We start from the raw sequence: 26,205 nt of genomic DNA, 5'->3' as shown, positions 1-26,205 counted from the left end.
ACCTCTCCAGTCATCGCCAAGACACATCCCCTGGTGTTACTGTATAATGCCCCATTCCCAGCAGTCACCTCTCCAGTCATCGCCAAGACACATCCCCTGGTGTTACTGTATAATGCCCCATTCCCAGCAGTCACCTCTCCAGTCATCGCCAAGACACATCCCCTGGTGTTACTGTATAATGCCCCATTCCCAGCAGTCACCTCTCCAGTCATCACCCAGACACATCCCCTGGTGTTACTGTATAATGTTCCATTCCCAGCAGTCACCTCTCCAGTCAGCAGCTGAATGATCTTGTGGGTGAGTTCCAGGATCTTCTGGTCATTGTGCCTCTTATGTATCAGTGAGTGAGGTGGAGGCACCATGATGGGGCTCTGGATCCTGCTCAGTCCTCCTGACAGGCAGGGATGGCTGCTGGGTGTCTCATACTCACCAGATGTCTTCTTCTCTACTGTGTAACCCTGAGAATTGTGAGACGACAAATATTACAATATACACTCCCAGATCCTCTCCCCTTCCCAGTCATGTCCCTGTGTTATTACTATAGATATAAGTGATATCACTGTGACGCTCCCAGATCCCCTCACCTCCCCAGTCATGTCCCTGTATTATTACTATAGATATAAGTGATGATAATGTGACACTCCCAGATCCCCTCACCTCCCTAGTCATGTCCCTGTATTATTACTATAGATATAAGTGATGATAATGTGACACTCCCAGATCCCCTCACCTCCCCAGTCAGCAGGTAGATTATTTCCAGTGTGAGATTTATTATCAAATCAGTCTTGTGTTTCTTGTCCTTTTCCATTCTGAGTGCTCCTTGTAATAACACCTCTCGCTCCTCACAGCTGGATTGTCTAGGAATAAATATAATACACATCACATAGAACACATGTAACAGTCATATATGTAACAGCGAGTGACCATTAAGTCTTCCATCCCCCCTAAGCTGTAGAGCCCTGGTGTCTATCAGAGGATTCTCTTGTTACAAAGCGAGCACCTAAACCCTCTAACCCAGGGCTGGCCAAACCAGTCCTCGAGATCTACCAACAGTACACATTTTCCAGATCACCTAGCTGGTGTAGTCATTACTAATTAAGATGTGCTGCATTCATTCCTAACTGACAATTCTACAGGTCTCCAGGAGGCCTGGAAAACAGAACTGTTGGTAGATCTCGAGGACCGGTTTGGCCAGCCCTGCTCTAACCCTACCCAGCGCTGCAGATTCACTGGCTTGTACATAACAGCTGACCAGTCACGCCAGGATTTTCCTGTAGCTGCAGTCCAGAACAGCAAGAGTGCCGCCATCTTGCCTAAGGTCAGCTGAGCGCTCCCAGCCATCCACAGCGTCCCTATGCTGCACATGACTCACACGTCCAATCCAATGCTAGAACCCAACCTAAACTGCTCATTGTCACCTGTACGTTGCCAGTAGAATAAGTCTCCTAGGACTACTCGTCCCCTGTGGCAGAAGCAGATCCCGGCTAATGAGCTCCGACCTCTCCATTCATTTACCCGAGTGCTCTCATTCCTGTGGGCTCAGCCTTCCTCAGTACTCATCATTCTGCTGCTAGAGTTACCACCTGCTCCTGCTGTAATCAGTGCTTCCATCAACACCAGTGTGCTGTCTGCCTCCTCCAGCACGCAGCCTCCTAACCCTGCACCATCTGAGTACTGAGCCGCTACTGACCGTCCTCGATATTCAGCTGCTACCCAGATACACATGTAATAGTGTGATCACAGACTGATCCATCCAGTACACACTGTAGCACTCATTGCACCAGGTATACTCTCTCTCCTACATTACAAATTGGCCTTACTTAATGAGGAGAAGGAACATTCATCCTCCTTGATACACATAATTCCCCTAGTAGTGCCAGGTACACATAATTCCCCTAGTAGTGCCAGAAACAGATAATTCCCCTAGTAGTGCCAGGTACACATAATTCCCCTAGTAGTGCCAGAAACAGATAATTCACCTAGTAGTGCCAGAAACAGATAATTCACCTAGTAGTGCCAGAAACAGATAATTCACCTAGTAGTGCCAGATACACATAATACCCCTAGTTGTGCCAGATACAGATAATACCCCTATTAGTGCCAGATACACATAATTCGCCTAGTAGTGCCATGTATATATAATAGCCCTAGTAGTGCCAGATACACAAAATTCCCCTAGTAGTGCCAGAAACAGATAATTCACCTAGTAGTGCCAAATACAGATAATTCACTTAGTAGTGCCAGATACAGATAATACCCCTATTAGTGCCAGATACACATAATTCGCCTAGTAGTGCCATGTATATATAATAGCCCTAGTAGTGCCAGATACACATAATGCCCCTAGTAGTGCCAGATACACATAATTCCCCTAGTAGTGCCAGAAACAGATAATTCACCTAGTAGTGACAAATACAGATAATTCACCTAGTAGTGCCAAATACAGATAAGTCACCTAGTAGTGCCATATACACATAATTCCCCTAGTAGTGCCAGAAACAGATAATTCACCTAGTAGTGCCAGAAACAGATAATACCCCTAGTTGTGCCAGATACAGACAATACCCCTATTAGTGCCAGATACAGATAATTCGCCTAGTAGTGCCATGTATATATAATAGCCCTAGTAGTGCCAGATACACATAATGCCCCTAGTAGTGCCAGATACACATAATTCCCCTAGTAGTGCCAGAAACAGATAATTCACCTAGTAGTGCCAAATACAGATAATTCACCTAGTAGTGCCAGATACACATAATTCCCCTAGTAGTCCCTGTGGCAAATAGGACATTAATTTGTATCCAGCGATATAAGAATTGTATGTAATGTCTACATATATACCGTGAACGCAGTCTCTGTTCCCCTCCCCTTCTCTTGTTTTTCTTTTCTATTATTTTATTTTGGCGAAAATGAGATCAAAGATGACTAAGTCTAAGCATCTGATGAAGGATGATGGCAAATTTGTGCGTGGGAATGATGCATCGCCCTGTGCTGCCGAGACAGTAGGGGATGTATTGCGCACTGGACTGTTACGTACTGTGAGTAGTAATGGTGCCATGCTGATTCCTGATGTGGACTCTGTTATCGATGTGAGGTCTGTGCATATGGCCTTGGATGAATATTCGCCAACGGATATCAAGTATGGGAAAGATACAGAGCATCATGATGGCTGCAAACCTGTGCGTGGGAATGATACATCGGCCTGGGCTGCTGAGACAGTAGGAGATGTATTGCGTACTGGACTATTATGTACTGCGGGTAGTAATAGTGCGACGCTGGATTCTGATGTGGACTCTGTAATCGATGTGAGGCCTGCTGTGGCTGCCTCAAATGTGGATCTTATCCCCCCGTTCCAGGAAACTGTCGGAGCTGCGTGCTGGACAGGGAAAAAGTGTTCCAGTGCACGAGAGGAGAGAGAGATAGGGCCTGCCAGTGCTGCACAGCTGGTGCAGAGGGAGAATCCTATGGCAGAAACGAGTTCTGCAAACCGAGTAGCTAAGAGAGAATGTGAGCTACAAATTGTATCGCGACAAGAAAGTGATTGCTCGCGATACCATGAGACCAGGGAGGTCACTGTTAAACCTTGCCTGGATCAAGTCCCTAGTATGACGGACTATGTGAACGTGGACAGTACTGCAAATACCCAGTGGAGGTCAGGCACCTCTTACAGCTACACTGAAGGTCCTGAACTGGATAAGTATTTACAGAGTGCAATTGCATCTGCGAAAACATACCCAGATTGGCCAACCCTTATGCAGCTGGTGCGACAGTTCCTTGCCGAACGCCAAGCAACTCTAGAACGTGAGGCTGCCAGGGAGATGGTAGAAAATTCCTGGCAACCATCCGAGACAGAGTCAGAAGAGCCATGGTGGGATGACCCAGCTGAACTGTTTGCCAGGATGAGTACAGATGAGCTAATCAATGAATGTCAGCTGCAAGGTATCTCCTGCTGCAACAATTCCCGCAGGGAGATGATCACGCAGCTCACCTATGCACAGGACGATGAAAGCAACGCCTTCAGCCAGTATCGTGCAGAGTTTCGCAGCTGGGGTGCCGATGCAAGTCCTGGGATATTGCTGAGAGAACTGGCGGAATGTTTTGAATTAGCGCAGCAAGAGGCCTATGATTGTGGAAAGCTCGCTACCCCATTTTGGAAGGATCAGTGCCGCCGGGTAGATGCTGAATGGCATCGCCTACAACAGCTTCCGTTACCAGCTTTAGAAACAAAGGTCCAGCCTGCAGGGGTGCCCCACGAGGAAAAGGTACCCCTTCCTGTTAACATCGTTGTGGAGCCTGCTCCTGAGACATCGCATCACAAGGCCCAGTTTAAACTGCTGGGAGAAGATGAGGAGGTGAGCAGCATGCTCCCACCAGATGCCCAAGATTGGTTGCTGAAAGAGGCTGATTTTCAGGAGAACCTGATTGCGGAGGAGATTATGTCGACAAGAGAGGTGGGAGTGTCAGATATTATTCCCAAGAATGTGTTCGTGAGAACTGACTTTGGACAATTGATAGCACAATCTGTGCCTGACATTTCTAAGTCGGTTGAAATATGTGAATCATCTCAGGTAGTATGTGATGATGCTAAACCTTGCAATGGTATTGCTCTGTGTACAGTGCCTGTAATGGTATGTGATGCTGCTTTATCTTGCACAGAAGTGACTCTGGGTAAAAACTTAGTGCCCCATGAACATGTTGCATTTCCTACTGTGACAGAGACTTGTGATAATACCAGTGAAATGAACTGTATTGCTGCAGGAACTAACCCTTCTTTTCCTCAGGGGACACCTGCTGATCCACACAACATTATTGCCAATGTATGTGTTGCTGAAAATGTTACCAACCAGTGTGAACTAGAAAATAACATGCCAATGTCTATGTGTAGGGACAAAGAAATGACTCCCTGTATTGTTGAAAATGTTCAAATTGATTTTCAGGTACTGAGGGGCCCCGAAAACAGGCAAACGTCTATGTATAAAGAAGAGGCAATGATTCCTTGTATTGATGATAATACTGTGTTGAATACTTTATGTGATACCACGCCTGGGGTAGCAGTAATGACACGCAGTGCAGCAGCACAGAAAATCTGTGATTTAACCCCTGCAAGTGGGGAGGGTGACTCAAAAGCCAGAGATCTCCCTCCACCCACCTCCCTCCCTGTGAAAGTTGCAAGCTCAGATACTGGCCTAGGGAAGGGAGTCAATGAGGATGATGTATTGTCTTGTATGCGTGTTACCAGTAATTCTGATGATGCATGTATCAATATAGGAAATAATGTGTCTGAGGGGAGGTGTGACCTAGCTATAGGTACCAAGCAGAGGGCAATGCAGAAGGGCTGCACATTAACCCTTGGAAAGGAATCAGAAAGTATTTCTGCTGATAAGAGACTGTCTCCTTTACACTTAGCAATGAAAGTTGAAAACTTATCAGTGTCAGGAATGACTGTGCTGGACATAGGCACTGATGTATGTAAAAAGTGTGAAATTGTGGTCAACCAGAATGAGAATCCCCATTTACAAGTGCCAGGTGTTAAGATGAACAAAAGGTTTGGACAGAAGTGTGATGCAAGTTCTGCCATGCAAACCCCCCTCTGTCCTGACAGAGAACAGCCAGGGAGGGGTGGGCCACAGTCAGATGCTGAAGAACCTCTGAGGGGGAGGGCCTATCAACCTTCTCCTGCGGCTGAGCCAGGAAAGGAACATGTTATTCTTTCTCCAGTTGTAGGTAACAGGAGTGTAGAAGTACACAGTGGTTATTCACAGAGGTGTATGGAGGTGGGCAACCCCAGTCTTGTGAAGATGGGGCCGAGTGACAAAGGCCATAGCTGTCACGCAGCTATAACACATACACTAACAGCAGAGATAGCAACACAGGGAGCACCGTGTACGAAAGAGTGTGTTCCCATCACAAAACACATATTTGCCCACTATACCAAGGAAGGGCTGCCCCCTGCTTTGTTCCCTCACACTGATCAGCTCATCAGAGGTGAGGAATTCCAAGCAGGACAACCAGCTGACTCTGACTTAGCATCTGTAAAGACACAGATCAGTCAGACAGGCCGGGGAGATAAATCAGGAAGAATTTCTTTGAGAAAGAGACATTTAGGTGATGATCCCAATATCCTAGGTATACCCCAAATGATGTGCAGTGAAACCTGTCAAGGGCATCCCGTAGAGCAAGGTGCCCCCACCTCCGGGACCGTGTGGGTGAGGGGCAGGCAACCACATCAGGAAAGAGCACAAGGACAGGAAGAGTTTGGTGTGGAGAAGTATCTAGGTGTATTTTCCCCAGTATGTGTTAATGAGGAAATTTCTCCCCATTATAGTACCACTAGACCCGCCGAGTTACAGACACCTAGGAATGATGTGGGCACACTGTATAAATATGTGACGGGTGGCCTCGCTATAGGTACCCAGCAGAAGGCAATGCAGAAGGGCTGCACATTAACCTCTGGAGGAATCAGCAGTGGTTCCTTAGACCGAAGCACTGAATGGCTAGGGACAGGAGGAATCTGTCAGAGTGAGCTGAGTAGAGTCTCTGGAGACAGGGGAAACCTCATAAAATGGTGCCTGATGCTGCAGCGTTACAATTTTGCCATTAGGGAAGGTGCAGAACACAGTCATGCTGATGGGCTTTCACGCCAAAATGAGCAGGTGGTCAGTGGCGCACAAGTAAGACTGTGAAGTGTGTCACTAGTCCCCTTATGCTTCAATTCACTGGCGGGAATGTGGCAAATAGGACATTAATTTGTATCCAGCGATATAAGAATTGTATGTAATGTCTACATGTATATTGTAATGGAGTCTGTGACACAAAATGGTTTCCAACCTGTCCTTTAAATGAACCCATAGTTACATAGATATGGGAGTAGAGGACACTGATGTATAGTGGGAGAGTCAGAGGTTAGTTTATGGCCCTTACCTTATCTAAGAAGCTATAAATGACATTACCACAAGCCAGGCCAGGCCAAGAAACCTGACCTCTTGAAACTTAAAAGGAAGACAGTTGTTGAAAGTGAAACCAAATAAAGTCTGGTTGTTACTGCTCAGGTACCCAGCATTGAGAGAGTTAATGAAAGGGTGGGGGGCCTGCAGCTATGAGGGGGCTATATCTGTCCCTCACACACTGTCTTGTTCATTCTCTGAGGGAAGCAGCCAGGAGCTGGGAATGCACCATATATATCTTCCATTGTGAGATCCCTCCACACAGAAAGCTAACTGAGGTTGAGTAAGTTAGGCTTCTGAAATTATTCTCTTTTTGTTTATTGAGACTGCTAGTAACCTGTATATATTTTCTAAACTCCTTATATTCTTTGTAATCTTTTTACCATTGTAAACCCGAAGATATTTCTTGATTATAATAAACATATAATTAGATCTGACTGCTGTGTTCTTGAACCCAAGTCAAGCCAAGTGAAGTACGTTACCTATGGTTTTCATGAGATATTGAGATTGGTGATCACAGGTGAAGCTAAAGACACCTGCAACGTCCGCAATACGTTGAAAAGTCTTTGCTGGTGGCAGCGGAGATTCGCACGGCGCTGGCGCAATTCTCAGATTGGTGTATCCGGAGAGTGAGGCGGCCGGGGTCCGTGACAGTCCCATATACACATAATTCGCCTAGTAGTGCCATGTATATAATAGCTCTAGTAGTGCCAGATACACATAATTCCCCTAGTAGTGCCATATACACATAATTCGCCTAGTAGTGCCATGTATATATAATAGCCCTAGTAGTGCCAGATACACAAAATTCCCCTAGTAGTGCCAGAAACAGATAATTCACCTAGTAGTGCCAGATACAGATAATACCCCTATTAGTGCCAGATACACATAATTCGCCTAGTAGTGCCATGTATATATAATAGCCCTAGTAGTGCCAGATACACATAATGCCCCTAGTAGTGCCAGATACACATAATTCCCCTAGTAGTGCCAGATACACATAATTCCCCTAGTAGTGCCAGAAACAGATAATTCACCTAGTAGTGCCAGAAACAGATAATTCACCTAGTGGTGCCAGATACACATAATTCCCCTAGTAGTCCCATATACACATAATTCGCCTAGTAGTGCCATGTATATAATAGCCCTAGTAGTGACAGATACACATAATGCCCCTAGTAGTGCCAGATACACATAATTCCCCTAGTAGTGCCAGAAACAGATAATTCACCTAGTAGTGCCAAATACAGATAATTCATTAGTAGTGCCAGATACAGATAATACCCCTATTAGTGCCAGATACACATAATTCGCCTAGTAGTGCCATGTATATATAATAGCCCTAGTAGTGCCAGATACACATAATGCCCCTAGTAGTGCCAGATACACATAATGCCCCTAGTAGTGCCAGATACACATAATTCCCCTAGTAGTGCCAGAAACAGATAATTCACCTAGTAGTGCCAAATACAGATAATTCACCTAGTGGTGCCAGATACACATAATTCCCCTAGTAGTCCCATATACACATAATTCTCCTAGTAGTGCCATGTATATAATAGCCCTAGTAGTGCCAGATACACATAACATAATGCCCCTAGTAGTGCCAGATACACATAATTCCCCTAGTAGTGCCAGATACACATAATTCCCCTAGTAGTGCCAGAAACAGATAATTCACCTAGTAGTGCCAAATACACATAATACCCCTAGTTGTGCCAGATACACATAATACCCCTAGTTGTGCCAGATACACAATGCCCCTAGTTGTGCCAGATACACATAATGCCCCTGGTAGTGCCAGATACACATAATGCCCCTGGTAGTGCCAGATACACATAATGCCCCTGGTAGTGCCAGATACACATAATGCCCCTGGTAGTGCCAGATACACATAATGCCCCTAGTAGTGCCAGATACACATAATGCCCCTAGTAGTGCCAGATACACATAATGCCCCTAGTAGTGCCATGTACACATAATAATCCTAATAGTGCCAGATACACATAATGTCCCTAGTAATGCCAGATACACATAATTCCCCTAGTAGTGCCAGATACACATAATTCCCCTAGTAGTGCCATGTACACATAATGTCCCTAGTAGTGCCATGTACACATAATGTCCCTAGTAGTGCCATGTACACATAATGCCCCTAGTAGTGCCATGTACACATAATAACCCTAATAGTGCCAGATACACATAATGTCCCTAGTAATGCCAGATACACATAATTCCCCTAGTAGTGCCAGATACACATAATGTCCCTAGTAGTGCCAGATACACATAATAAGTAATAATAAGTGTAATAAGTGACAGAGCGCGGTGTTTCCAGATAAGTGACTTTCTGTGTATAATACACACTAGATACTGAGACTGTCATTCCCCATTATTACTCAGAGTATAAATGTCACCATCACTCTCCTCCCTATACACATACATATTACACACATAGCACCCATTCATACATACATATATAATCACAGAGGGGTGTGCTGCCCTATAGCCTCACCCCTGCTACACAGCCCATAATGCTGCACCACAGGCTGCTCCAGCTGCACTATAACAAGGCACCAGAGGCAGCTCCCCCTGTAGTACAGAACCTGACACCAGAGCTGCTCAGCCTATAGAATAATAATAATAATAATAATAATAATAACATTACCTGCTACCAGACACAGCAATGGCTGCTCTCTGCTCCTGCTGCATCGTGGGAGTGGGAATGATAGAAGGAAGGCGGAGCTCGGACCAGGGGGAAATGGCCGCCGCTCCTGACGTCACTACACGGCCAGGGATCCTATTGCTGCTGCTGCTGCCGGACTGGTCTACAAGAAAATGGCCGCCTGCCTCCTGTACGGAGGATATGTATGGTAAGATGCATTACAGATACCAAATCTGTGGCCGAGGTGTAGGAGGGGAGGGGCCAGTCACCAGGAAGCAGCCTGTGCCAATCATGCCCTACTTCCGGCCTGTGCGTTCCACCTTACCTTGCTATCGGGTTGTGCGTTCCACACACAGGAAGTGAGTTTTAATCGTTTCTTGCAGCCTCCAAGTGTCCGTCGCGATTAGGTAATGGCGTCTTACTATACAGGGGGAGCAGCCTGTGGTGTCCTATTATTATTATTATTATGCAGGGGGAGCAGCCTGTGGTGTCCTATTATTATTATTATTATTATTATTATACAGGGAGAGCAGCCTGTGGTGTCCTATTATTATTATTATTATGCAGGTTGAGCAGCCTGTGGTGTCCTATTATTATTATTATTATTATTATTATTAATATACAGGGGGAGTCGCCTGTGGTGTCCTGTTGTTGTTGTTGTTATACAGGGGGAGCGGCCCGTGGTGCCCTGTTATTATTATTATACAGGGGGAAACGGTTGCCGCTCCGGACTCCCCCCGTCCCCCATGGGTGCTTGATTGTGTGTGTGTGTATATATATATATATATATATATATATATAATGTGCTACATGTCTGTCATATATTTATTTATTATTGTCCAGACTGTATAATGTTGGCGCTGGTTTTGTGTGCTGGAAAAATCCCCTGTGTCCCTCTGACAGTTTTACTCCCATAAGCAGGTGTGTCTGGGGATACTTAGTACATGTGTGTCGACATGTCGGTGGCTGTATGTTTTTTTTCCCAAGAGGAAACTATATTAGGGACACAGACATATGTGGGTGGCCCTGTCGGCACCACCAATAACTGACTGGGTAATAACTTGCATGATATAGTGTTCATATCAGAGTAAAGTTGCATAAATCTGTGTCCCAGACACAGACGTAGAAATATCTATGGAGGATGTCATGTTCATAGCTATTTTTCCCTCAGAATCCTCGGGGTCGCAAAAATGTTATTTCTGATACGTCCTAGAGGATGCTGGGGTCACTCAAAGAACCATGGGGTATAGACGGGATCCGCAGGAGACATGGGCACTTTAAGACTTTTATGGGGCGTGACCTGGCTCCTCCCTCTATATCCCTCCTCCTCCAGACCTCAGTTTTAGAATTGTGCCCAGGGACACTGGTCACACAAGGGGGAGCTCTACTGAGTTTCTCTGAAAAGACTTTGTTAGGTTTTTTTATTTTCAGGGAGGCTGCTGGCAACAGTCTCCCTGCTTCGTGGGACTGAGGGGAGAGAAGTTAGACTTACTTCTAGTGAGTTTCAGGGCTCTACTTCTGCTGACAGGACGCTTCAGCTCCTGAGGGTGCTGATCACCGGGTACGCTTGGATGCTCACTCCCGCAGCCTGCCGTCACCCCCTTTCAGAGCCAAAAGTCAGAAGACAGGTGAGTAGAAGAAGAAAGAAGACTTCTCTTCAGTGACGGCATGTTAGAGGTACCGCGCAGCGGCTCATCAAGTGCGCGCCATGCTCCCATACACCAACGGCAGGGTGCAGGGCGCTGGGGGGCGCCCTGAGCAGCATTTTCCTCTTATGTTAAACTGGCCAGAGGGGTCATAAGTGCCGCGGCACTGTCCCGACCCCCGCCAGTATAAATAATTAATGGCGGGATGGAAGCGCACCATTACGGTGGCGGGGCTTCTTCCTCGCCTCACCAGCACTGCTCAGCGAATTTTTTTTCTCCTCAGGGAGAAGCTGGTCCTTCCTTCACTGCTGACTAGTCAGGGTGCAACAAAAGGTGGGGGCACACAGCAAATTATGGGTGCTTAATTATATGGATATATATATATATATGTATATATAATATAATAAGCTACATGTCTGTATATATTTATTTATTGTCCAGACTGTATATGGTTGGCGCTGGTTTGTGTGCTGGAAAAGTCCTCTGTGTCCCTCTGTCAGTTTTACTCCCGTCGGCAGGTGTGTCGGGGGGTACTTAGTACATGTGTGTCAACATGTCGGTGGATATATGTTTTTTTCTCTGGCTGGGTCCACAGGATTATCCACAGGATAACATTGGGATATTGTCAAGCGACAGCGAAAATGGCACCAACACGGTCACGAGCTTTCTGGCCTCCCAGGATGCATTGGGGCCTCCACTATATAGTCCCGCCCACTGACTCAGTCAGATCAGTTTTTTGCTTGGTGCGGCAGGAGCCGCATGGTCACAGGGCTGCTGTGAAAGCAGCCTCAAGTTTCATTACTTTAAATTTTTATAGACTTACTGTTTTGGTTTTTGAGCGACTTCTCTTAACAGCGTCTTAAAAACGCATATTAGAAAGAGTCGCTCCAACAACTCCCCACCGGGTCGCAACAACGCTTACCTTCGCGGTACAGTGCTGTCTCGACGGGTGTCTGTGTCGGATGTTCTAGCAGGTCCAGCAGACGTTACCAGGCTGTGGCCGGAGCATGGGGAGACGTTGAGTCTATGGACTTCCTCTTACTAGAGGGGTCAGGACACGGCTACACTGATTTGGTGGAGACTGCAAACAGTGTGTTGATGCGCCGAGCATCTTGATTGTGACAGCGCTAAGCTCTGGGGATCATAGGCGCCAGGACTAGGTGAGGCCGCGATCCTGGGAGTTTAAGTCAACAGGGGGTTTCAGACGCTCTCCTGGCCGTCCCTCCTCCGAGTTCAAGGCCAGTTCCTGCGTGTCTCTCGTTTCATAAACTGAATGACCTCACTTCCGGCTCAGACGCTACCACGAGGGTACTCGGTCGCAGCTTAGACGCTGCGGTTGTGTACACTGGATATAAACCCGCCCAGACCGAGTCGCAGGCCTTTAGTGTCTGCATGCACGTGGAGTCGCTCAGCGTCCGTGTCCGTTGGTGAGCGTCCGTGTCCGTTATCAGTTACCAAGAGCGGCAGTGTACACCAGTAGCGTCTGAATCCACTCAGCGTCTTACGAGCGTCTTTGCTTGGATATGGAAGTGTGGTGAGTCTCCCTGTATCCCGCTCCCTGGAGGCAGGGTATACAGTACTAAAAATTCCTTCTACTTCTTAGTGTGCACTGTTAATTTTTAGTACCTATTGCATATGAGACCTGTATATTACTGTGTTTTCTGCATGTTATGTTGAAAAAGAACCAGTTAAACAGAAGTACAATTTTCCTACTTATGTATAAGTCATTATGGAGGTTGTATTCTCATATGACAATGTCTAATGCTTTAACATGTGAATGACTGCTAGTATGTGTGCTGACTTTTCTGTGTAATGTCAGTCCTGTTCTGACCCTCAAATCAGGTGCACTGTGGTCAGATTGATTTCACCTCTATATACTGATTATAGGGTGTGGTTCAGTCACAAAATTGTGTAGTCAATATCAGAAAAAATGTCTGTGAGCGGCAAAAGTGATGAGGAGAATTTGTCAAGCACTCCTACAGCCCTAACATGCTTATCTTGTAAGTCAGGGGTAATTGATATGATTCAATTGGTCACTTATGAGGGTTTGTGTGCAAACTGTTTCGCTTTTCAGCGAAGTAAAAAACAGGAGTTAGTTCAACCTCCAACAGAGCCACCATGGAATATGTTCGCAAAGACTCTGTCTTCAATAGCGGACAGGTTAGCTCCAGTAGCACCCCCTCAAGGGTTAGGTTACACTATGAACCCATACATGCAGCTCCCTTCCTATGGTTTGGTTCCAGTAGCCTCTACAAGCAACCAAGGGGTAGGTAAGACTAAGACAGATACGTCTGTATGGCAGACTACACAAGATGATACATCGGATGATGATGCGGAAACAATAGATTCAACTCCGTATGATGATCAGTCGCAGAGCTTTAGTTCAGAAGATGTAGCTGAACTCATTAATGCAGTAAAGGCTGTGCTTTCTCTGGAAGAACCAGCCAAGACAGTGTTAAAAGCAAAAGTACCTGTATTCAAACGAACAAAGTCAGTGAAAGCTGAATTTCCAGCGTCAGAGGAGTTGACGGAAATGATGGATGAGTCTTGGGCAGCGCCCGGTAAAAAGTATAAGATTCCTAGGAGATGGGATTCTTATTATCCATTTCCTGCTGGAGATTGTTCGAAGAGAGAAGTTCCTCCAAAAGTAGATGCGCATGTTCTGCGACTCGTGCACAAATCTGCTTTGCCACTGTCATCTACCTCTTTGAATGATGTCACAGACAGGAGGGTAAAGAGCCTATTGAAAAATATTTTTTCTCTTGTGGGTGCAGTGGTAAGACCTGCTATGGCTTCGGCCTGGGTAGCAAAGGCAATGGGCGAATGGATAGAGGAACTAGAGAATGACATCCCCTCTCCTACTAGGGAGCAAGAGGATCGTATTTGCCGTTTAAGACAATCTGCCCAGTATTTAGAAGAAGCAGCCATTGATGTATGCACTGTTGCTTCTAAAGCTTCAGCCCTGGCAGTAGTCGTTCGCAGAGCAGTCTGGCTACGGACCTGGAAGGCAGATGCGGAGTCCAAGAAGGAATTGGAAGCATTGCCTTTCGTGGGTAATATATTATTTGGAAAACCTTTATCGGATATCCTAGAGTCAGAGGCTGAATCGAAGAAGGTCAGATTTCCGGCTACCTACAACCCTAAGTCCAAGGGTTCAAAATTTCGCTCATTTCACTGGCAAAGCAAAGCGAAAGGTAAAGAGGAGCCTAAACAACCCCAGTTTAAATCCAGGGGTAGGAAGCAGTGGGCTAGCAAAAAGCCAGCTTCCAAACCTGAACAGAAGCCCTCAGCCTGAAGAGACGGGCCTCCGCCTGAAGGATTCCAGGGTTGGGGGCCGACTCCTGCAATTTGCACACACATGGCAACAGTCAACAACAGATGCCTGGGTGCAGAAGGTAGTATCTCAGGGGTATGGGTTCCCATTCAGGAGGCAGCCTCCTCAAAGATTTTTTTGCACCAGCACATCTCGTATAGAGTCGAAGGCCAATGTCCTGCAAGAAGCAGTCCAAAAATTACTGCAGTCAGGTGTGATTGTCCCAGAACCTCCATCACAAAAGGGACAGGGGTATTACTCCAATCTGTTTCTAATCCAGAAACCAAATGGGTCATATCGACCAATTCTAAATCTGAAGATGTTGAACAATTACATATGGATCCCGAAGTTTCACATGGAGACGTTACGCTCCATAATGTTGGCTATGGAACCTGGAGACTATGGTATCTCTGGATGTGCGGGATGCTTACCTACATGTGCCTATAGCACTATCACATCAGTGTTACCTCAGGTTTGCCATCCTCAAGGAACACTTCCAGTTCCAAGCTCTGCCCTTCGGGCTAGCTACAGCACCCAGGGTGTTTACCAAGATCATGGTGGTTATGGCAGCTTGTCTGCGCAAACAAGGGATAAGGATATTCCCATACCTAGACGACCTATTAATCTTAGCACAGTCGCAAGATTTACTGTTGAGCAATCTCCAACAGACGATAGTTTGTTTACAGAGACACGGGTGGCTCATAAATTGGGATAAGTCGTCCCTGAATCCATCACAGCGGATGGTTAATTTGGGAGCCATATTGGATTCAGACCTACAGAGAGTTCTCTTACCAGAGAAGAAAATTGTCAAGGTGCAGGTCATGGCTCAGGAAGCGTTACAAGCCCAGACAGTGTCAGTCCATGCAGCCATGCGACTGTTGATTCTGATGGTATCAACGTTCGACATGGAGGAATATGCGCAATTCCACTCCAGACCATTGCAGCATCTCATTTTGACAAAATGGAACGGAAATCATCAAACAATAAAGAAGCAGATGATAAAGATTCCAGTAAATGTAAAAAGGTCTCTAGCATGGTGGCTACAGACAGACCATTTAAACAAGGGGAGACCCTTTTGGATAAAAGAGTGGCAAGTCCTGACGACAGATGCCAGCCTGCAAGGTTGGGGGGCGGTACTCGGAAGCCTATGGTTCCAGGGAAAATGGACCGCAAGGGAAAGTCGCCTGCCGATAAATCTGTTAGAAATAAGAGCCATTTACTTGGCCCTAGTTCAGGCAAAGGACAATCTACAAGGAAGACCAGTCCAGATCCGCTCAGACAATTGCGACGGCAGTAGCATACCTAAATCATCAAGGAGGGACTCACAGCAAGAGTCTGATGGAGGAAGTAACTCCCATTCTAAAATGGGCGGAACTCCATCTCCCAGCATTGTCAGCAGTATTTGTCCCGGGTGTACTAAATTGGGAAGCGGATTTTCTCAGTCGGCACACCATTCAGGAAACCGAATGGGCACTACACCCAGAAGTGTTTCAGACACTGGTGAACAGATGGGGTCTACCGGAGATAGACCTTATGGCATCTCGTCTAAACAACAAAGTTCCGAAGTACGGATCAAGAACAAGGGACCCAGGAGCGGTCCTGGTAGACGCACTGTCAGTGGAATGGAGGTTTCAGCTGGCATATCTGTTCCCTCCAATATCTCTGTTACCCAGAGTAGTGAGAAAGATACAACAGGCAAAAGGAGCAATCATTCTAATAGCTCCAGCTTGGCCAAGAAGGCATTGGTACACAGATCTGTTGAGAATGTCCGTGGAAGCACCGATACTGCTCCCTCAACGTCCAGATCTGTTAATGCAGGGTCCTTGTTGTCACAGTCATCTGGATCGCCTGTCTTTGACGGCGTGGCTGTTGAAACCTCTATCTTAGAGGCTAAAGGATTTTCAAAGCAGGTAATCCAAACCATGCTTAGAGCAAGAAAGCCTTCTTCGGCCCGTGTATATCATAGAATATGGCAAGCCTATATTGGTGTTCTGGAAAAAATTATAATCCGAGATCTTTTAAAGTAGCTAGAATTTTGGATTTCCTGCAGGCAGGATTGGATAAAGGGTTGAAGGTTGCTTCCTTGAGGGTGCAAGTCTCATCGTTGACTGTATGGTTTCAGCAGAAGATTGCTGACCTACAGGATGTACATACTTTTTTCCAAGGAGTAGTACATATTCAACCTCCATTTGTTCCTCCTGCAGCTCCCCGGGATTTGAATTTAGTTCTTACATTTCTCTCTTTGTTTGAACCACTTGAGAGAGCAGATCTTAAGTGGTTAACTGTTAAAGTTCTTTTTTTTACTGGCAATGGCGTCAGCCAGAAGAGTGTCAGATTTAGTAGCATTATCATGTAAGTCTCCTTTCCTAAGTTTTTTTCCAGACAGAGCAGTTCTCAGAACGAGATCTAGTTATCTTCCAAAGGTGGTGTCAAAGTTTCACCTGAATGAAGAGATTGTAGTCCCAGCTTTTCAGGTATCGGGACTATCTGCGGGAGAAGCGTCACTGGACGTGGTCCGGTCTTTAAAAATCTACATAGATCGTACTAGTGCCATCAGGAAAACAGATTCCCTCTTCATCCTCTACGGATTCCATAGGAGAGGTTGGCCTGCTAGTAAACAGACGCTGGCGAGATGGCTCCGAATGGTAATATCTGAAGCTTAGTCTCATGCAGATCTCCCTATTCCGGCTAATGTCTCTGCACACTCTACACTCTACAAGGTCCTTCTTGGGCAGCACAACAGGGTGCTTCAGCAGAACAGATTTGTAAGGCAGCCACATGGTCTTCCATAAGCACATTCATCAGACATTATGCCTTGGATACTTTTGCCTCTCATGACGCAGACTTCGGGCGAAAGGTCCTCCTGTGCAATCAGGAGCGTCCCCACCACTAAAATGGCTTTGGGAATCCCAATGTTATCCTGTGGATAATCCTGTGGACCCAGCTAGAGAAATTAACGTTATGGTAAGAACTTACCGTTGATAACGTGATTTCTCTTATGTCCACAGGTATCCACAGGGATCCCACCCTGACGCATCTGATTTGAGGATCTAGACAAACACTAAAAACCTCTTCCTTCTTGTATGGAAGGGTGTGCATGTGTGTTCTTATCGCCTGTACAGGTCTCTACCTAATGTTCCTGCCTATAATCGCTGTGGAAAGAACTGATCTGACTGAGTCAGTGGGCGGGACTATATAGTGGAGGCCCCAATGCATCCTGGGAGGCCAGAAAGCTCGTGACCGTGTTGGTGCCATTTTTGCTGTCGCTCGACAATATCCCAATGTTATCCTGTGGATACCTGTGGACATAAGAGAAATCACGTTATCAACGGTAAGTTCTTACCATAACGTTCATTTTTCCCAAGAGGAAACTATATTAGGGACACAGACATATGTGGGTGGCCCTGTCGGCACCACCAATAACTGACTGGGTAATAACTTGCATGATCTTGTGATCTATATCAGAGTAAAGTTGCATAAATCTGTGTCCCAGACACAGACGTAGAAATATCTATGGAGGATGTCATGTTCATAGCTATTTTTTTACCTCCGACCCCTCAGGGTCGCAAATTTTTTTATTTTGCCCAGTTACTGCTCCCTGATACCGACACGGATTCTGATTCCTACGTCGACCATAATGTTCCTGTTTAGATATATAGATTTTAATACACATCTATAGACCCTTTTGTCAGGAACATCAGGGTCCTCCGTGACGTTAATACGTCCTTAATATGCACTAATGATGTACTCAAAGCTCTCTTTAAAGGGGGCGTGGCTTGGACGCTAGCCTGAATAGTCGCATTGGGCTGGAGCTCCTGCAATATAGGGCTCTAAAACACCCTCAAGCCCTCTCAGCACTGATCTAATTAGCCCCTACTGTGCCCCTGTGAGCTGCTGACGGCTGTGGGATATCTGGAGAGGAGCCCCGCACAGCTGAGTGACCACCTCCGCCGCTACGAGCCCGCGGCCTACTCAGCTTCCAGAAGCCGGGGCCTAGAGTTTGAAGGCATCCCGGCGACGAGCTCCGGGACCCGTTCGCGGCCGCGGCGGGACCCGGCGGACCTCCTGCGGGCGCCCCACACACCCTCTGGCCAGAGGAGACCCTCCCCAGACCCTCAGGTACCTGCAGAGGGCAGAAAAACTTACCCCTTGGGCCGGGAAGAGCAGATGCAAGGAGAATCTGTCTGCTAGTGACTCTGGCGGTGGCCATCTTGGAAGATATTTTATAGCTATACTGCCAGTGGTAGCAAAACCCAGGACCACTGCATAATAGCCCTGAACCAAGCAGCCTACTACTTTACAAGTCCTGCCTGTTCTACATCTGCCAGTGGTCTCACTCTATTGAAGTCATACAACACACATCTGACTGCAGCAAAAAAAAAAAAAAAAAAAAAAAGGTACATTTTAAAGAGCTACATTTTACTATTTAACTGTGCCCTCTCATACTAATCTTTCAAGCTCTGTCCAGTGCTTTCTTATCATCAATATCGGGCTTGAGGCGACCCTCGTCTCTACACTCCTACAGCCCGTCGCAATGTGACCCCTGATGTGGGCCTTTTCCACCCAGAGTCTTACCGTTTAACATGGGACTACGTTTAAAAACAGGCATCCTACCTACTTTATAACACACTAGCCTAGAGGGACCCGTCTGCAGCATCACTCTCAGATAATTCATTTTCTCTCCATTTTTTTCCATTATGGCACCTAAAAAAGCAAAAGGCACACTGCCCCCTCAGGTGTCCCTTCCGATCAGGAAACAACATCAGACATCCCCGTCACCTCGAGGAGTTTCGGCCCCTTCCGCGAAAAGCCTCTACTCACCTGACCTGTCCAGCTCGCTTTCAGTGTCGGGCGTGGACCCGAATTCTGATGCTCCTCTTACTGTGAAGACCCTCTGTCAGGTCCTGAAGGCCTTCAAATCGGACTTAACTCATGACCTCACAGCTGCTATACGTGAAGTCAAAGTTGAGCTGACAGCCATAGGGGATAGAACCGACACTCTAGAGCGCAAACTGGAAGAACTGGTGACGTCGCATAACGATCTTATCACAGCTCATGACCAACAACAAAACGAGTTGGACACATTTAAAAACAAAATGGCAGATATGGAAGATCGTTCCAGACGGAACAATATTAAAATACGTGGCATACCCGATTCGGTCGACAACTCGGATCTGACTGAATATGTCATGGCCCTGTTCCGTAAACTGCTACCTGGAACACCTGATGCGGAACTGCTAATCGACCGAATCCATCGCCTTCCTAAACCTCGGTTTATCTCCAACTCCTTACCTAGAGATACGTTACTCCGGGTACACTTCTTCACCGTTAAAGAACGTATTCTCCAAGCTACTCGAGCTGCAGAGAACTCCGACACCCTAGGAGGATTACAGTTGTTCCCGGACTTTTCAGCACTCACCCTCTCTAAGAGACGCAGTTTAGCTCCGATCACTTCCGCCCTCCGGGCCCAAGATATCAGATATAGATGGGGCTTTCCAGTGAAGCTGATTGTCTTCTATGACGGTTCTTCGTTTACTATATCAGACCTGGAAGCCGGAGCGAAGTTGCTCGAGGACTGGGACATCTCTGTGAAACTACCACCCTCGCATGAGAGACGTCCCCCACCTCGCTCGGAATGGGCCACTGAGTGAACGCACTACGTAAATAATGAACGTTCTAACATGCCTTTCTTTATTTAGTTAGAGATGCTGACTTTATTACATTTCTGTTTACTGCTGCATTTCTGGTTATAGAATCCCTCTGGGCGAGTTATATTTTCGCCTTGCTAGTTACCATAGTACATACTCTCCTATATAGATGGGACTGTTCAGTTTACTTCCTAGTTTACCTGTTTATCTGTTTAAGGGCCTATTTTTTTAGTACACGCTGATCACTCCTGACGGAGGAATTTCCGCTAGTAAGATAGGCCATACCAATTTAGGCCCCGTTTATGCCTCTTTAATATTTGTTTATTTCCCTCGTCCCACCTATACCAAGAAGGAGATGTGTATTTACTCTCCCTATACATTAGATATTTGTCTTTCACTGACTCTGGGTGGACTGAAGAGTCCGCCTGCCCCCCGTTTATCTACTGCATTCATTTTTCCCCTGCAGTAGCCATGCAGACCCGATGTACTGGGTCGGTTTACTTTTCCTCCCCCTTTGATTCACGATTTTTGAGTCTATTGCCCCTTTTACACGTTTTCTCTATCCCCCCCCTCCCCCCTCCCATCAGGATGGGATGCCGTCACTTGCATAGTATTTTCACTGAATAATTATGGTTGGTATTCTTTCATTGAATGTGAAGGGTTTAAACTCTCCCAACAAACGGAGACTAGCCTTATCCTCCTTCCATAAGTATAAAGCTGATATAGTCGCCTTACAAGAAACTCACTTTTCCTCCCACAATCCCCCTGTAATGAAAGATCACAGGTTCCCTATAGGATATTTCGCTAACGGCCCCTTTAAAAGAAATGGAGTAGCTCTGCTGTTTAGAGATAATGTTCCTTTTACTCTCCACTCCCAAATTGCAGATAAAGCAGGCCGGTACTTGATTCTCACGGGTGTGCTGGAAAGTAGATCTGTCACTATAGTCTCTCTATACGCACCTAACTCGAACCAGGTGGCCTTTATTCGGAAGCTCTGCTTGCTTATTCAAAAGGTCCGGGTCGGCTCCCTAATCCTCCTAGGAGACTTCAATTTAGTATTAGATCCCAAACTTGATAAATCGTCCCAGCCCTCTTCATCTACATCCAAAACCCGCCCTGGCCCCTCATTAGCGCTACGCAATATCTTAGCGGAGTTCGACCTATATGACATCTGGCGCATCCGCAACCCCTCAGGTAGAGATTACACGTTCTTCTCACCGGTTCACAATTCATACTCACGAATTGACCTTGTGTTATGTGATAAATGGACCTTACAGGATTCTGGTATGGTCGACATTCTTCCTATCACCTGGTCCGATCACGCTCCGATATATTGGAAATGGCACATTAAATCTGCTCCCATCCCCCCCAGATCATGGCGACTATCCCCCCATCTATTGCACGACACGCTGGCCAAAAAAATTATCTCCGATTGCATGTCCCTGTATATAGACACTAATTCCCCTTCAGATACCTCTTTACCAAATTACTGGTGTGCGTTAAAAGCGGTTGTCCGTGGTTCCGCTATTCAGGCTGGAGCTACGCTTATAAAGCAAGCTAAACAACTCCAACTAGATCTGGAGCAGAGACTTAAAATAGCTGAAGATAAGAATAAGAAACACCCCACTCGGCTTTTGCGTAAGGAACTATCTGACATTCGCAGCCAATTACAAAAACTTTTGGTTTTTAGAACCCAAGCAGCCCTGAATAGACTACGCCAGAAATTCTACTTGGTAGGTAATAGACCCGGTAAAATGCTTGCCCGCAGACTTCGTGCCCAACGAGCTCGCAATAGAATTAAACATATCCTCTCCCCTGCTGGCTCTAAGCTTGCCAACCCTCTTGATATCGCTAACCAATTCGCGAACTACTACACTAAATTGTACAATTTACATTCTGATCCCCTCACATCCCAGCCTACTCCTGACTCCATACAAGCATTCCTTTCTTCGGTCAACCTTCCCACCCTGACTCCTGATCAGTTAGATGCCTTAAATGCCCCTTGGACCGCACTAGAGGTCGAAGCCACGATTAAATCCCTCCCAAAGAATAAGGCCCCTGGCCCCGATGGGTTTATTAACGATTTTTATACTTCCTTTACAGATCGCCTCTCCCCCATTTTGACTACTCTGTTTAATGATATAACTAGTACTGGTACCTTCCCTAAGGAAATGCTGGAGGCACGGGTGGTAGCTATTCCCAAGCCTGGGAAAGACCCTGCTCACTGCCACAACTACAGACCAATTGCATTGCTTAATAGCGATGTTAAGCTCTATGCTAAAATGATAGCATCCCGACTTAGTGCTTACCTACCAATGTTGATTCACCCTGACCAGGTTGGATTCGTACCTGGAAGACAGGCCTCTGACAACACCCGCAGGGTCTTCAATTTGATCGATAGGGCCTCTGACACAGAGGGATTTTTGTTACTCTCATTGGATGCTGAGAAGGCGTTCGACAGATTAAATTGGCTGTATATGCGTACTGTTTTAGTTAAATTTTGCTTCTCAGCCCAGATTCTGGCCTCAATTTTAGCATTATACACGCTACCGTCAGCAAGGGTATTCAGCAATGGATTCCTGTCGGACGCCTTCCCAATTACTAATGGAACCCGCCAGGGTTGCCCTCTTTCACCTTTGATTTATGCTCTTAGCATTGAACCCCTGGCGGCTAAAATCAGAGCAGATGATGCTTTTCCCGGCCTGGCCCATGGGGGACTCTCCCATAAGTTGTGTCTCTTTGCCGACGACGTTCTTCTCTTTGTATCTCGACCCTCCTCTTCTCTCCCGTACCTACATTCCATACTACACGACTTCAGTGAGGCCTCATACTACAAACTGAACACAACTAAAACTGACGCTTTACCTGTTCACTTACCAGATACACTCACCACTGCTTTACGATCTCAATACCCATACAACTGGAAACTCAACTCACTTACATACCTCGGGATACATATTCCTCCTACCTCATCTACTGTTTTCGATTTAAATCTCCCTCCTCTGATACTCACTCTCCAGACCCTGACATCCTCATGGCTCTTATATGAAATATCCTGGCTGGGTCGGTTGGCTGCCTTTAAAATGTCCCTATTACCCAAACTTATGTATTTATTTCGCACTATACCTTATACTTTTCCCAAACAATATCTCGATAAATGCAGAATTGTCTTGACAAAATACCTGTGGAAATCGCACCCCCCAAAATTAGCACACGCTAGAATGATACTCCCTCGACACAGAGGAGGTCTCGCATTACCCGACCTAAATATGTATCAGGAAGCATGTGTGCTTGCACAACTGAAATCTTGGAACTCCTCCAATCCCATATCCTTGTGGGCCCACATTGAGGATGTCAGCTGCACAAGATATCCATTAGCAGATTTGTTGTGGACTCCTAAAGCCCTACGTCCCAATGACATGACCATCCTCCCCTCTACAGCTTCCTCTTTACGAATATGGGATAGTTTGATGAGTAAACTTTCTGGCATCGCTACCCCATACAATGCCCTTTCACTTAAAGCAATAAGTAAATTAATTCCCAACCTACATATTTCTACATGGAATGCATGCAATATTCATACCCTTGGAGACTTACTAGATGGTACTGCCTTCCTTTCATTCCCCCAATTGCAGGACAAATTCCTCCTCCCGAGTACTGAACTATTTCACTACTTCCAAATCAGACACTGGTTTAAGAGTCTACCTACTGTACAAACTCCCCCCAGCTCTCTAGTTCAGTCTATCCGATCCCGCGTAGGATTGCCTACATCAACTAAAGATATCACTTATTGGTACAATACACTCATATCATGGGTCCCACACCAAAAGTCTAATGCTCAGAAGCGTTGGGAGAGGGACTTGAATATTCCCATAGCAGAGACACAATGGGAGCAGTTATATCGATTAACATTCCGCATGTCACGCTGCTTATACCATTCAGAAATGTATTTCAAATTGTTGAATAGGTTATACCTGACCCCGGACAGACTGCACACATTTTGGCCCTCCTGCTCACCATTCTGTTGGAGAAATTGCAGAGAAATAGGACATTTGTATCATATTTTTTGGTCATGTCCTCTCCTCCAAACTTTCTGGGCAGAAGTATTTACGCTGATAAATAAAGTGCTGTGTCTATCCTTAAGCCCATCCCCAACCTTAGCTCTCCTACATATGTATCCCCTAGAGGTTTCAGCCTCCCAAAGATACGTATTGGGACATATTTGTATAGCAGCTAGGGCAACCCTGGCCCAGGCCTGGAAACAAGCGGTAGTACCTCCTGCTCTAAAAGTATTTCATAAGGTTCATTTCCACTATATCATGGAAACGGAATGTGTGCCTTATTCTTCCTCTGCTTCCTCTCCCACTATGCGATGGTTCCATTGGCATGAATACGTTACGGAGGGGGAAGGCTCTGCTCTCATATCACACCCAGGGAAGACATCCCCTATACAATTTAGCCTGAATGAGGAATCTGCTACTCCTTGAATGTTCCATCTCCCATGTTATCCCTTTTGGTTTATACTAGTGGTTATGTCTATACGATATCAATTGCTTCCCTTATAGAATTGACCTAGCCCTGCATACTCTTATATGTTAATATGGCTAGGATACCTGAATACCTACCTAGTGCTATGTTACCTGTCTCTCATGTATTTTGTATTTCATTTGACGTGTACATCCCTCCCCACCCGGTTTTTTTTTCTGTACCCCCCCCCCCCCCTTTTCTTTTTGTAATTCATATAAAAAGCAATAAAAACTATTGAAGTAAAAAAAAAAAGCTCTCTTTAAATAGTGTGTGTGTGTGTGTGTGTGTGTGTGTGTGTGTGTGTGTGTGTGTGTGTGTATATATATGTATATATATATATTGTAAACTCTGTTTGAGAATGTCTGGGTCGGCCCTGACAAGATGGTTTCAAATCCCCGAGAGGATTCCGATTGTTTGTTTTCTTTCCAGCCACGGACAGAATAAAGTGGGAGTCACCCCCTGTTCTGCACGGGGCTCTGTCACAATTCCAGCGGATCGTATGCAGGAGGCTACGTTATATCTAGTTATGAGTCCACACGTACGTTATTTAGACCTCCCATTACATAAGCATGGGTGTGTAGTAGTAGTAGTAGCAGTCAAAACTGGTCGGATACCTTGTCATCCGGTATAGATACCCTGGGGAGAGATGGGATACTCCTTACGTTGGGTCATATAATGGACACTGCAGCATACGTACGCGAGACTGCAAGAGAGATAGGACTCTTGGGTTCACGGGCCAGTTCCATGGCGGTCTCGGCTAGGAGGGCGTTGTGGATTCACCAATTGTATGCTGATGCTGACTCCGAGAAGAAATGGAGTCTCTTCCCTATGATGGTGAAGCCTGGTTTGGTGATGGCCTGGTTGATTTGATCTCGGCAGCTGCCGCAGGTAAAGTCTACCTTCTTGCCCTATGTTCCCTCACAACGGATGATGACGCTTCATTATCGGATGCTGTAATTTCGGCCGGGTAGATGCAGATTCCCCTTTCTTTGCAGGTAAAGGAAGGAGAAGAGGGAAGAGGTCTGTAGCCTCTTCAAGATCACAGGAGCGGTAATCATCTTCTGCTGCTGCCAAATCCACCGCATGACGTTGGGGGCCTCTCTTTCAGGAGCCCACGCCGGTGGGGCCACGTCTAATACTCTTTAGCCAGTCCGAGATGCGTTCGGACCTGGACCCGTGGGTTTTTACAAATAGTGTCCCAAGGGTACAAACTGGAGTTTCAAGAATTTCCCCCTCACCGATTTTTCAAATCGGCCTTACCGCTTCTCCTGTCTCTTATGTCTAAATTGAAATGTGCATACTATATCATTAATGCTAATTGTATTAATGGAGATCATAGCAGTGTATTGATATATATCAGTGGCGTGATCTATAGAAATCCAAATAGGCAGAGACCACTGTGATTATTCATCACTGAACTCAGACTATCCACCTCGAGTCAGACCTATATGCAAGGATAGTTTAT

General features: G+C 46.1%; 1 protein-coding gene and 1 long non-coding RNA gene across 3 annotated transcripts in view; one reads left to right on the top strand and one right to left on the bottom strand.

The window, feature by feature from the left end:
- Positions 1–26,205, top strand: part of LOC135056973 (oocyte zinc finger protein XlCOF22-like) — a 202,602-nt gene that overhangs the window by 119,757 nt on the left and 56,640 nt on the right. The gene's annotated exons all lie outside the window — the stretch shown is intronic.
- LOC135057029 (uncharacterized) lies at positions 280–9,655 on the bottom strand. The gene is made up of 3 exons (XR_010244112.1): positions 9,610–9,655; positions 731–857; positions 280–458 (listed from the first exon to the last, which is right to left on the bottom strand). It is a non-coding gene; the product is annotated as an uncharacterized LOC135057029 (long non-coding RNA).

The sequence above is a fragment of the Pseudophryne corroboree genome, chromosome 3 (assembly GCF_028390025.1).
Source record: "Pseudophryne corroboree isolate aPseCor3 chromosome 3, aPseCor3.hap2, whole genome shotgun sequence".
Lineage (NCBI taxonomy): Eukaryota > Metazoa > Chordata > Amphibia > Anura > Myobatrachidae > Pseudophryne > Pseudophryne corroboree.
Note: the sequence above shows the minus strand (reverse complement) of the source record. Positions and strands in the feature narration are given on the sequence as shown.